We start from the raw sequence: 4814 nt of genomic DNA, 5'->3' as shown, positions 1-4814 counted from the left end.
TTCGAGAGTTTTTTTTAAGTTTTATTTGCTTACTCTATTATTTCCAGAGCTTCATATGGATATTAAGGGTATTGACTACCTTATTACTACGGTTTATGTAATATCCTGTAAAAAAAAAGTTGGATACAAGTCTCCCTATTTGAGTGTTCACCCGGTTTAAAATCGTGGATCTCGAGGAACATACGAATTCATTCGACCAATCAAAAACGTGGAACTAGTTCGAGAGTCTCGTTCAGGTGGCGCGTTGACGCGCCAAAACACAGCTCCAGATTATCACGCGTAGTATTACTATATATACACGACCAATCAAAAACGTGGAACTGCTTCGAGGGCCCTCCGCTAAGGTGGCGCGCCGAAACCAAAGAAAAATTGCCATCACCAAAAACAGGCTCATTGGCAATCTCCCTACTCATCTCTGATATCTATATATACTCGACCAATCAAAAACGTGGGTATGGTTCGACGGCCCTCCGCTCAGGTGGCGCGTTTACTCCAAAATAAAATTGGTTTCAAGAATATCGTCCCATTAGCAATCTCCCCATTCATCTCTGGAGCCTACATCTCTCATAGCTTTCAGGTGGGTTAGGGTGTATTCTGAAACTCAACGACGATTGCAATTCCTTCCTTTCTTCCTTCCTTTCCATATGGTTGTATCCCCAATAGGGGACATGTGTAGGAGCAGCGATGAGTAGGGAAGACTGAACTCTAACGTTACTGGAATCCGTACGGCAGTAGTGGGGATGTGCAGAGAGAGATAGCAAGGACACAGGTGAGTGTAGCAGCTTGTCTGTATCACGCACTGTAGTCACCTCCGTGAACTTGGCCGGCGCACTTTGACTTTTTGAACTTTTTCTTTTGCAGATCGTTTGTAGGTATTTGTAGGACTAATTAAGGCGGAATGGAATCGACGATTCTATGTGTCGTGTGTCACACGTACGAGAGCTCGAAGCGAGGAAACTTCGCACCCAAAAATCTCTGTACAGAAAGCACTATCAATAAATTGATGACACAAACCTGAAGCCTTCCGATAAAGTAACTTTCCCTGCGGAGCCGGATTTTTTAATTATTGCTTAGAAGACATATAAAATGTAGGTGAAAATTGAAACTGACAGCCTACGGACCTGTCATGGCGACCCAACAAGACCTTTGCCGTACCCTGTCTCACACTTATCGCACTATTGCACAGAACCACGGACGAAAATCGAAAAAAGCGCCACGCAGGGAAAGTTCTACATCTATAAGCTTAACACCATTTCAATGGGAATCGTTGTAGTACAGCCGTTTCCGAGATTTTTGGGTATTAACATATTGAACTGTCAATACGCAGATTTTCCTCGCCTAAAACTTGAGTCGTTTGCCGCTACGAGCGCTCGTGTATCCATGACGTCAATATGCGCTGTAGAGGAAACGCAGAAGACAGACTGAACGGACAATCGGCTACATGACCGTACTTATCGGGGCCCCTGCACGGTTGCCTATTATGTGCAGTGCGCGAACGTAATAATATTTGCTTTTTCTTTTTTGCGTAATACCTATTTTTTATTAAATTTCTCATTGATAAAATGCTCAATTGTTTGAATCGAATATGAAATGCGTCTATGCGTCTAAACTAATACGAAATAAATGTTACATCGAAGCTAGACTATCTTGTATGTACGTACATACACATGAAAATTTCTGTTTCTGTTATTTTTACGACGCCTACTACTGGGGCTCGTGTAACATGACACCTCTTTTGTAAAATGTACTTATACTTATGGTACATGAAACTGGAACTCGAATAGCAGTTTGTCAAAGCAGTTTGATGCCATATTCAGAAATTCTCAAGAAAATCGACTTTGAAGTTTTGCGAGAGCTCTATGTACACCAAATGTGTTATAATATTTAACACTAAACCTACCAGAGCGGTCAAATGACCGCTTTTGAGACGTTAATCAAAATTGTTAAATTCCAGGTTTTTATTTTTCTTGAACTTACTGTACGACTATGCTAAATTCTGTATTAATTACAATCAACTGGAAAAGACTATAATGTTTATTTCAAAAGCGGTCATTTGACAGACATCGGTAGAAATAGGTATATATAATATGTCGGCAGGTTTAGTGTTAAGCATGTCCCGTAGTTCACCTGATAGCGCTCGAGCCAAGTAATCGCGAGGTCGATGGTTCAAGTCTCACTTCTAGCGTCTTCTTTTTTCATCCAATTCGCCTACTTACATCATTTAAATATAAAAATCACCACATCTATGCCAATTCACAAATATATAATTATAATCTTCAATGAAAATTGCACATTATTTTAATTACTTTTAATTATTTTTAATTATCACGAGGTTGAAATGGCGAATAGGCCAAAAAAATAATATCCAGCCGTAATATTCTTCCATTAATAATATATATAATAATTTGGTGTACATAAAGCGCTTACAAAATTTCAAAGTCGATTAGACTGCTCAACGCTACTGAGGCCGACTCAGGCCGACTACTCGATGACGTTTATACTATAGTAGCATGAATGGCAACGGCGCAGCCCGTCAACACCGTGCACACGTCACGCTTATTTCCGCAATTGGCCGTCACGCGGCAGCACCGTCAACTCGGAGTTCGTCGAGCGGTTCCATTCCCCCTTAAAACGTTTGTCGGTTTATTTTAAAAATCGAAAATAAAAATTTACGTTAAGTGGGCCGTAATTTTTTAATTTTTTTATCTATCTTTGTTTTTCACGTGGCCAATCGATGCGGAATCGTTTGTAGGTCACAAATAATCCAATTAGTATAATTGTCGGATCATTATTTCAATAAAATAAGCAAAAAACGTATTTGGTGCATTTAACTTCTAAATCTATTTTCTTGTAGATATCAATTATCACTGCCGGCACCGAGGACGATCCAGTCATTTACATTTATTTTTCGCACCAGTTACCGAAAAATGTTCTAATTACTTTATTTGTAACCTACAAACGATTTCGAATCGATTAAGTACCAATTAAATAAACATTTATCATTAATTAGGATTTTTGCGGTCAACATCCCGTGGTCATATGACCGTCCCGCGTAAAATGCACCAAATACGTTTTTTGTTTATTTTATTGAAATAACGATCCGACAAATATACTAATTGGATTATCTGTGACCTACAAACGATTCCGCATCGATTGGCCACGTGAAAAACAAAGATAGATAAAAAAATTAAAAAATTACGGCCAACTTAACGTACATTTTTATTTTTGATTTTTTGATTAAACCGTTAACCGACAAACGTTTTAATTAATCCTACAAATACCTACAAACGACCTACAAACGATATGCAAAAGAAAAAGTTCAAAAAGTCAAAGTGCGCCGGCCAAGTTCACGGAGGTGCTGTAGTCTCTGAAAAAGTTTAAGTTGGGATAAAGCAGTGCGCACGAGACCTAGATACAGTTGGCCGGACAATTTTAATTTATTTACTTTTGATAATAGCAGATCGATTGGTGGTCATTGGTGGCCCACTTAGAACATTTAGTGGTCAACCGTTCTTTTGTAATTAATTAATCAAGAGACTCGGTCTAGTCTCGCATTCTAGGAATCAAGGGTTCTGAATTGATTGCCACCAAATTCAATACGATTCGTGTACAGGATCAGGACGTATTCACATGGCGAGCGAGATGATTTTATTTCAGGTCCGTCGTCGTCGTCGTCGTCGTCATCGTCGTCGTCGTCTTCGCCCGTCCATCGCATTTTTTACACGACAGATGGCACTGACTGCTGTGCCTTCTTTACCTATTTGTACTCTCTGTATAGTGCTGGTAAGTTACGAATGCACAACACAATCAAATACACTTCATAGTGAAGCTACCGTTCATACCGAATTTCCAGTTAGTATAAGGGTGCTTTCACAACAGTATAGAATTATTCAGTTTTTAATAGCATCCATGTGGAGCGCGCGTATATGGGTGAATGTATATGTGTGCTTCGGCATAGTTCCTCGTACTTCAGGTGACAATTTGTCCAGGTATTGGTTCGCTCCGTAGTTTTCCGTATCTAGATGGCGGACGTGGAATTCCAGGGTCTCCAGATGTTCCGCTCCGTAGTTTCTCGTATCTAGGTACTGGATGGGGAAGTCCAGGGTGTCCAGGTATTCCGCTCCGTAGTTTCCTATGTCCAGGTGTTGGATGTGGAAGTCCAGGGTGTTCAGGTGTTCCTTTCCGTAGTTTCTCGTATCTAGGTACTGGATATGGAAGTCCAGGGTGTCCAGGTATTCCGCTTCGCAGTTTTCTGTATCCAGGTGTCGGACGTAGAAGTCCAGAAAAGTGTGCAACAAGCTTTGGCGCTTCGCTCAAACTATAGTATCCTCTCTGTTGTTCGCACGGCCTGAGGTACGTAAATATTCCAGCACACTCTCCTCTCTTACGTTCACCACACGGCTTCAACAATCTGGACACCATTAACGACGCTTATATACATTGAAGATTACATTTTCTTTAAAAATTTGTATATGTTTTTATGCATTTCTAGAAAAAGGGACTTACAAAATAAATTTATATCCCATTTAACATTTTCGGCAACGCAATATATTTTTCTGATTAGCAACATCATAATACATTTACATTTTATATCTGTGACAATATAGATCTCAGTGCTTAGAGCTTCTATGTCCCGTTGACCAACAAAAACTTGTGATATCCGCCAAAAATCACTTACGTGTAAAAAACTACGCCAAGTACAGGAGTGCTGTGTATTTCTCTAATAAAAAGTATTGATATCAGATTATTGAGGCCAAGTACATAAGTCACTACATGTTTGCCTATTATATGATCTAGTACTAGCCCATCATTTT

The sequence above is a fragment of the Cephus cinctus genome, unplaced genomic scaffold (assembly GCF_000341935.2).
Source record: "Cephus cinctus unplaced genomic scaffold, Ccin1 Ccin1_scaffold0336, whole genome shotgun sequence".
NCBI lineage: Eukaryota > Metazoa > Arthropoda > Insecta > Hymenoptera > Cephidae > Cephus > Cephus cinctus.
Note: the sequence above shows the minus strand (reverse complement) of the source record.